Genomic DNA, 9431 nt, shown 5'->3' with positions numbered 1-9431 from the left:
TGGAAAGAACATGGTCCGATTGGCTCATCATTCCTACCTCTTCCTTCTGGAGGGGCGTCCATCTGTATTATCAGGAGGATTATCCATACAGCCTTCACTCTTCAGGGAGACACAGCTGGGTCCAGGGGAGTCTTTTCTCTTCCGCAGGACTCTTCTAGAAAAACAAGAAGCAGGATTTATGGATGTCATGCGCTTCTGCACACAAATGTAAACACAAGGTGTTAAAAAAAGATTGCATGAAGTGCCGGCCTTGGACGCCTATCCCATGCCCCGCATAGACAAACAGATAGAGCGGCTGGGCCCGGCCCGGTTCATTACCACCCTGGACCTGACAGAAGGATACTGGCAGGTCCCGCTCGGCGCGGCGACGCGGGAGCACGCATCGAGCGCACCTGCGCAATCACGGAGATGCGGAGCACCCGGCGGAAGGACACGGCGGAGCGTTCTTAAGGACCAAGCGCGCACCAGTCAGGGGAGTGCGTCCGAGCTGGAGAGACGCGGTAAGGGGAGACTTCCGAGGCCCACGCTACTGACATTTCGCCTCTCCCCAGGACTAAGCAGAAGGAGACCCAAGGGAGCAAGACGCCGACCCCGCAGGAGGACCAGACTCGGGGCGGTTCCCTTTTTTCCCCAGACCAGGAAGAACCTCATTTAACTTTTAAGTTACCCTTTTTTGCACGAGTGGGAAAACGTAATAAAAACCTGTTAACCCACACCCTGTTTGGTGCATCTCCTTCCTGAATCTCAGCCGCCGACGGTCGGGGTTGCCACTGTGCACACAAACACTTTTTCAAGACTATTGAACATCAGTATCAGTAGGATCTGATCATAGTCAACTGGTATCTTTTCATTATCTGTTTGAAACTCAGATTCAGATTCAGAAAACATTATTGATCCCAAGAAGGGCAATTCATTTGCAGCTTACCCAGTCCTGGGTCCAGGGCTGTCTGCTCTCTCCTGCTGGACACTTCTGGAAAAACAAGAACCAGGATAAATGGATGTTTGATAGAAGCTGTATCTTTATAATATCTGGTAAACCCTTACCTCTTCTCAATAGACTGACTTCCATCTTTAAAGTTAAGAGGTTTAGCCATAGACGAGTCACTCTTCATGGAGACACAGCTTGGTCCAGGGGAGTCTGCTCTCTCCTGCTGGACTCTTCTAGAAAAACAAGAACAAGGATTTATGGATGTTTGATAGAAGCTGTATCTTTATAATATCTGGTAAGCCCTTACCTCTTCTCAATAGACTGATTTCCATCTTTAAAGTTAAGAGGTTTAGCCATAGACGAGTCACTCTTCATGGAGACACAGCTTGGTCCAGGGGAGTCTGCTCTCTCCTGCTGGACTCTTCTAGAAAAACAAGAACCAGGATTTATGGACGCTTGTAATTCTCTTTATTAAAGTTATTTGAAGCATGATTGTTTTGACCATGGATACGAGCGCTGGGCTAACCCACATAACATTATCTATAGCTGTTTGGGTAATCGGCTCATCTAATTGGCAAGTTAGCAAGTTAAGCAATTTAATTTATATACCAACCCTGCGTTCACACCAAAAGATGCATTTGCTGCCCGAACGCGTTGACGCCGAGGTTTTGCGGCGCGGCAAATCAAGTTTTGTGGCGCAGCAAATCAAGTTTTGCGGCGCAGCAAAAGTTTTGCGGCGCAGCAAAGGTTTTGACGCGCTGCAAACGTTTTGCTGCGCCGCAGTTTTGCAGCGCGGGAAGTTTCGCGGTGATTTTGAATTCATTCACAACCGACATTACGAGCATTGCATGTCTTTACCTGTTGTGGAAGAGGGAGAGACGTCGGAATGCCCGTCGTTTATGGGTTCATGAGACCATTCGGAGCCTGGAAGGCTGGTGCTGCCTGGCACCCAACTGGGTTTTGTTTGGGGTTGTTATGCTAGCCCTTTAGCATACTTATACATACACATACTACTATAGTTTAGTTTAACTGTAAACACAACTACACTACAGAATGCTGATTTGTGGGGTTTTTCGAGTTACTAAATAAATGTAACGGTAGTGAACTCTAGGTCACTCCAAGGGAGTAACACTGATTGGCTGTTACGGCATGTCACTCAGTGGCAACGCCTCTGTGGCAACGCTGTTGAACGCTGATTGGCTGTCATCACGCGTTTGCTGCTGAAAAGTTGAAATATTTCAACTGGAGCAGCATTTGACGCGCCACAAAATACGTGAACGCGCCCGCCGCCCGTGCCCGACAGCGGGCACGGGCATGCCGCGCTGCAAATCAGATTTTGACGCACCGCAAATCAAATTTTGCTGCCGGTTTTTTCGGGGATGTAATGATGAAATCAGTGCAAGTACAAGTACAAAAAGGTAACAAAGCAAATATATATTTTTTACTGTAATACAGTCAAATGTTCAGCTGTACTGACTGCATAAAAAACTTTTCGTAGGCTACCAAAAAATAAAAATAAGAATATAAATGAGGTGAAGCAGATCTACATGTAAATCTGTATGTATCCCACCTCCAATCCTGATCAGGCCAAAGGACCATTTCTACAACACAGTAGAGCTCACCGAGTCCTCTTTAATGCTCTGACACATGATTGAAGTGTTTAGCCAGTTGAGTCTGAACAGGTGAGAAGTTAGTTAGACTTATTGGCAATAAGTTGTTGCGTTTTGAAGGCCAGTGTGATCCAGGTGAACCAAGTGTGCTAAATGATGAGGTTTGTTCTTAGAGTTTAGCAGTTTAGCTAGTAGGGCTGTAAAAATAATGAATCACAATTAATCACGTGATTTATAGTTAATCGCGTGATAGTTAATCGCAAATTAATAACGTATATATCTGTTAATAACGTATATATCTGTTAATAACAGATACTTATCTGTTTATCTGTTATCTGTAATTAAACGATGATAAAGAGACATTTCATGATTTAAAGATCCTCGGCTGCAGTCTCTCTTTTTTCCATACTGTCTGCAGTGCCTCCTAGTGGAGTTATAACAAACTCCACCATCATAGTTCAAAACGTCTGTGTAACCTGCACGTTTTTCAACCTGGGGGCATGAACATTTTTTTTTTGGAAAATATATAAAACTGTATAAAAAATCTGCAATTGAGAAAAACAAAACTGAAACTGCAACAACAACAAAAAAGTTGTGCAGTGTTTCATTGGGACAAATAAATGGACCTAAAACGACAATTCCAGTATTAAACAACACCGTCTTCTTTTCGATGGCTTTTTATTACAGCCGATGAGTTTGATCGTTAAAGAGAGCAATGTTTTATATGACATTCACCACGCACTGTCTTTATACAATAAGGGTAGTCTGCCGCTGCCCAGACAGAGGTTTACACGGGCACAGGACTCCACACACACCCTGCCACTGGTGTGTCTTGAAAACAACGCCACTTGCAATTGGAGAAGAGTGGAACGTTCGGCGGAGGCTGGCAAAAATGTCTGATTTCACTCCATTTTAGGTACAGTGAGAAAATGGGAAAGTTTACCACTAAGTGTTCTATTTCATTCCTACTGACTGCCAGAGGCGGTGCTTCAGCATTGGATGTTCCATCTCGCGCATGCGCAGGTCGAGTAATTATAACAACAGTCACCTGTGAAACCTGGGTGACCCGAGAATGTCTATATATTCCACAAGATGGTCAGGGTTTCTGGGCAGTGCCTTCGGGTCCTCAGACCCTGGAGAGAGAGGGCATACCTGATTGTGGGGTCGCCCTTAGGGAGGATAGCTTCCCGGCGGGAGGTTCTAGAGACAGGCGCCTCCCTTTTCGAATTGGATGCAGTATGGCAGTGCAGGACTGTCAGAGGCCAGTGGGATGCCCAGCAGAGACTGCAGCATATAAATGTGCTGGAACTCCTTGCGGTGTTCTTAGCTAGTTCTTAGCAGTTCTGGGGAACCGACATGATCTTGTCCGGACAGACAACACCTCCACAGTTTTCCATGTCCACCACCCGCAGAGCCTGCGGGTCATGCAAAGGCTCCTTACGTGGGCGTTCCCCCATTTTCTAAGCCTGAGGGCTGTCCTTGTTCCAGGTGTCCGGAACACAGCGGCAGACCATCTCTCTCGCCAAGGGCCAACCCCCCGGAGAGTGGAGACTCCATCCAGAGGTGGTGGGCATGATTTGGGATAGGTATGGCAGGTTAGTGGCAGATCTCTTTGCTTCCGAAGAGACGACCCACTGTCCCCTTTGGTTCTCCCTGACGGAAGGACCAGTCCCCTAGGACAGGACGCTCTGGCTCATGCTTGGCCAGACAGCCTGCTTTATGCATTTCCTCCAATTCCCCTTTTACTGACAACGCTGGACAGGGTCCAGTGTGGCAGTCACAGCCTACTTCTGGTGGCTCCACATTGGCCAGGAAGGCCATGGTTCCCAGCGTTACTAAAACTCCTCAACGGAGAGCCTTGGTGCCTCCCAGAGAGAAAGGACCTTCTGCCTCAGGTAGGCGGACGCATATGGCACACAAATCCAGGGTGCCTGCGGCCCCTGAGAGTCAGGACCCACTGCTGACGTCTTGCGACCAGTCAGTGGTCCGTACCATTTTTAGTTCAAGGGCACTCTCCACTATGTTGCTCTATGCAAACAAGTGGAAGTTGTTTTCACAGTGGTGCGTGGCACGGGGTGAAGTCCCAGAGACTTGCTCAGTGGTAGTGATACTACACTTTCTGCAGTATGTGTTGGACAACAGGAGAGCTGCTTCTGCCCTGCGCATTTCTATGGCCGTGATCTCGGCCACACATGCAAGGGTGGATAACCAGACCGTAGGATCCCACTACCTAGTCAGGCAGTTTCTTAAGGGAGCCCAGAGGCTTCAACCACCACGATCCCTGAGGGCACCATCATGGGACTTGCAAGTAGCTCTGAGGTCCTTATGTCTACCCCCATTTGAGCCTCTAAGTCAGGCAGACCTGACACGGCTGTCCATGAAGACGACATTCCTCCTTTCCATTGCGACTGCAAAACGGGTTGGTGAACTCCATGCCTTGTCAGTGAGCCAGGCGTGTCAATCGAGTTGGCTGCTTGAGGTCTTGAATGCATATAGAGCACAGGGGCTCCCTGTGCCCTTCGCCGTTAAGTGCCGCTCTACCAGGAGTATGGCTACATCATGGGCTGCCTTGATGTTGGTTCGACTTCAGGACATTTGCTCCGTGGCTCCATGGTCCTCATCATGTACGTTTGCCCGATTCGACAGGGTTAATTAATGTCGCTGCTCCTCATCCTGTGGCGACGGCTGTCTTGTCGACGGCTTCAAGCCCATAATTAGTGGGCACTTTTCGTGACCTTTTTGGTATTAGTCATCCAGTGCTAAAGCGCCGTCAGTAGGAATGAAATAGAACGATAGTTACATGTAACTACGGTTCTATGAATTCCGGATGACCGCCAGAGTTCTCTGTCACTCAGACTTCTCAGATTCCGCGAGAAGATCCAGTTTGAACAGATCCTCGGGTGATTTACGGAATATATATATATTCTTGGGTCACCCAGGTGTCACAGGTGACTTTGTTGGTATAATTATTCGACCTGCACAAGCGCGCGATGGAACATCCAGTGCTAAAGCACCGCCTCTGGCGGTCATCTGGAATTCATCGAACCGTAGTGACATACATAACTATCATTTTCTCTTTTACTAACACATTGGCTAAAAAAGAGTCCCAGTAGCCGATCTTATTGGCAGAGCATAGTCTACGTTACGTTAGCTTGAAGTCTGTGTATTGCTGTATAGGCTACTAAAGGCATAATTTATCTTGCTTTGCTAATGTTGTTCTCTTTCTTTTTTAGACAGCATCGACATTTCATGGAGTGGATACTGCAAGGCGAGAGACTTGGGAGTGACAATCGCCTTGTTTTGCCAGCTTGTGTTGTCTAGGCCATCAGAGCTAATTACCCAGCACAAGATGGTCAGTACCGTGGCTACCAGGGGACAGTAGATGCTCAAGATGAGATTTGACTATTTTGACTCTAGCAAACACATTTTATTTTTGTAAATAGTTCATATTTTTTCATGAATAAAACTTAAAATGCATGTTGGTTGTTGTGATTTCTTTACTAACACAAGTGCTGTTATACTAAAGTAGGACTACTGTATAAGATAAACACTTATTTCAACTGGGGAGAAAAGGTTGAGTACAAATATTTGATATGCTGAGCTACTGTAATTAGCAAATGTTTTTATGCTGTACAGTAATATACAAACAAAGTCTAAACTAGTCAACGTATCACGGGGATATGTTTACACAAAGTTTGCTTCCCCTACCACTCGCGCTAATAGGGCCTTCCCCCTCCAAATGTAAACAGGCGGGCAGGGCGAGCGCAATGCACTGTGGTAGTTGGAGGATTTCTGAGCCAGAGGGACCATAAAAACACTCTTTCTACCTTTTCTCAGGCTAGGATGAACCAATTTTGAAATGTTTGTAAATGCATAATACATAGAATTTTTTAATTCATAATTCCAGCGGTAAAGTAGCTCTTTAAGGAGTTAGATATCTGTAAAAATCAACGAGAACTTTAGTTTCACAATTGCTTATTTTCTTACATTGGAAAAGTTAATGCATTTGAAAATTGTCACCTTTTTTTAATTCAAACGTGTGCCCCTCCACAAGCCCTCTTGTCGTGGGGCTTGAATGTTAAAAATGCAAATTGACACATGAACTCGAGGAGAGCATTAGGTTTTACAGATCTCCGTCTCACCTCTTAGCCGTTCTCCGGTGGTCATGATCCTCAGACTGAGTGGTTTCGGAGGTAGGAGGTCCCCCCTCTTCTCTCTCCTCGTTCATAGTAGACTGGCGACCTGAACACAAGCCCAACAGCAATGAGAGTAGCGCAACATTTCTCTGTGTCCAAGCAGTTTCATTATCTACATCCAGGAAAGCCATTAAAAAATGAAAGGGAAAGTGGTTCTATACTCATTACGATACTGATCGTAATGATTTGCAGGATAACACAGCATTACCTGTTTTAATGTGGATGTAAACTCTTTCTGAGTAGCCTCTACAACTCTTAATGTACTATATATTGCTGAACATATTGGTGTAATCAGCTGGAGAATGGAACCTTTCTATACAACAGAATATGTAGCATATCCATTCTGTGTGGAAACGTTTTGTGTAATCTGACTGTGATGCTACTTAAAGGGAAATAAGTGCAATGAGTTAATAAGGAGAACAAAGAAAATATTGTTGTGTTCGCAAGCAAGTTAATTATGAAAAGGTGTCCAAACTGAGAGAGTTTCTGTTATTCTCCTCTTTAAAGGTGGTTGGTTACATTCTCATTTACATTTACTTCTTTATAGATGGAAAAGTACCCTGCCAGTCCATAGGGCAAACTCAATATTGTCCTTTTTGACAGTTGGACAATGAAGCCAAATATCTTTTGGACGCATTAAGTACTCTTTGCTTCTCCTTTTTCACATTTGTAGGTGTGCACACACCTCAACTTACCAGTACCTATTTTGGTCAAACAACATACAGCTACATTTTGATAATTAAAAAAAGCCCCGCTAGATTTACATTGACAACTTTTTCATTTGTGTCCACTTTTAAGATGGACAAGAATTCTAAATAAATACAGTTTCTTGCCTGTTTCTGTTTTAAGCCTGCAGATACACAAAGCTTATTTTAATAGCATATTAAATAGATGAGAAACATATGAAAGTCAGAATGAAATAAGATAGCGGGGGTATTCAACTCGAATAGAAAGTTTTATTTTCCTTTGTTTGTTCAAACCTTTATGTTTTGACACATAATTTCGTTTCACATTAGCACTTTTTATTATCCTCGTCTCTGTGTCACTCGTCTGTACCTCTATCTCTCGCTATCTTTCTTTTTCCTTCTGCCTTCTTTTCCTGCGTCACTTGCTCAACTCGCTGAGAAGTATCACGTGGGATGGCGGAAAAGAACCCCGAACAGAACAGACTCAGCTCAACGAGCTCGCCAGACTGTCCAACGACCAATAATCTGGTTGGTGTGTCAGGGCCTCATTGAACTCTGGTTGAAGTCGGCGTTATTTATAACTAACTAACTGCGCCACTCCTCCGGAGCGCGCAAACACGCGCGCTACCAGGCGCGCTTTCACGCGCGCTAACACGCGCCCACGCACCAAAACGCACACGCACCAAACACACACACACACACACACACACACACACACACACACACACACACACACACACACACACACACACACACACACACACACACACACACACACACACACACACACACACACATAAACACGATAGAAATGACTTTGGGCCATTACGCAACCACATTAACGGAACAAGTGTCCACGTTTTATCAAATACTTCTTTTGAAATCCTCTAAATAGTTAAAAGCAGGCCAAATATTATAGTTTTACGCGATCCACAAGGGACACGTAAGCCTAAGAGGAAGTCCTTCGATCCTATTCCCTCGTTCTTTTAGTGGTTTAAGAAAGATAGGGCCTGTATCACATCGATATTTTAGTACTTTGGATAATTCTGAGCCTCTAAGTGCCAAGATAGCGATACTGTATGAAGAATAATAAACAGCAAAGTGTATACATTTAGATTCTCGAATATAGCACACCTACCTTAATTTCGTGCTAGAAGAAAATGCACACGCCTCGATTTGAAAGTGAAAGTAAAATGCGAGGGAAAGAGAGATTTTGTAGATATGTTGTTGTTTTTGGTGGCAGAATGTTTTAACTGATAAGAGTACTGGAGGCGGAGCCCATCCATATACTAATGTTTACAGATTGAAGCTAAGCATTTATTTCAAGACAGTATTATGCTTATGCCATAATGGTATAAATGATGCCATGTTATGCCATCATTTATAACGTAGTCCTTCATCGCTATATATCCTGACTAATTGTTTTCTTTTGCCCACCAGATATGATTATAATCAATAAATGGAAATATTTTTGTATAGAAAAAAAGTCATGTTCCAAAGTCATCCAATCAGAATCCACCTTGTGAGGCTGGTGGATTCTCCACACACACTCCCACACTAATGTTTACATAAATACTTTGAACTATTTTTCTATAAAACTTTGACGATAGCAGTTGGGAAGATTCTGCTTCAACTCAATACTACAACTAACAACTACTAATATTAAAATTCGTCAATAATCTCGAAAGTATAGGCCTACCACAGTTATTACAAATTTAATTAATCTAAATGTGTAAAGGATTAAGACTGTCCTTTAAAAAATTAAGACTGGTATTTTTAATGTCAATTGTAATGGTGCCAGTGCGTAAAGAAACAATATTGAGCTTTTATATCATGACTAAATCCATGAGAATTGCCCTGGACCCCCCTGCAGAGCGACTCCCCTGATATCCACGATGATAAGATGATCTTCAATAACCAATTTTAGAGACATATTCATTTTAAATACTATGTGAGGATACATAATATATACAGACAAAGCACACATTTAAGTTTCACTTTGTACATGACT

At 44.0% G+C, this 9431-nt stretch overlaps 1 long non-coding RNA gene across 2 annotated transcripts; it reads right to left on the bottom strand.

The window, feature by feature from the left end:
• Nucleotides 1-1279: 1279 nt before the first annotated feature.
• On the bottom strand, nucleotides 1280-9024 carry LOC115532559 (uncharacterized). 2 transcript variants are annotated; one of them, XR_003974067.1, is made up of 3 exons: nucleotides 8559-9001; nucleotides 6681-6780; nucleotides 1280-1352 (listed from the first exon to the last, which is right to left on the bottom strand). It is a non-coding gene; the product is annotated as an uncharacterized LOC115532559 (long non-coding RNA). The 2 variants fall into 2 exon arrangements; XR_003974068.1 differs by lacking the exon at nucleotides 1280-1352 and adding an exon at nucleotides 6124-6476 and having other exon boundaries at nucleotides 8559-9024.
• Between the last annotated feature and the right edge of the window lie 407 nt (nucleotides 9025-9431).

The sequence above is a fragment of the Gadus morhua genome, chromosome 19 (assembly GCF_902167405.1).
Source record: "Gadus morhua chromosome 19, gadMor3.0, whole genome shotgun sequence".
In the NCBI taxonomy this organism is placed as follows: domain Eukaryota; kingdom Metazoa; phylum Chordata; class Actinopteri; order Gadiformes; family Gadidae; genus Gadus; species Gadus morhua.
Note: the sequence above shows the minus strand (reverse complement) of the source record. Positions and strands in the feature narration are given on the sequence as shown.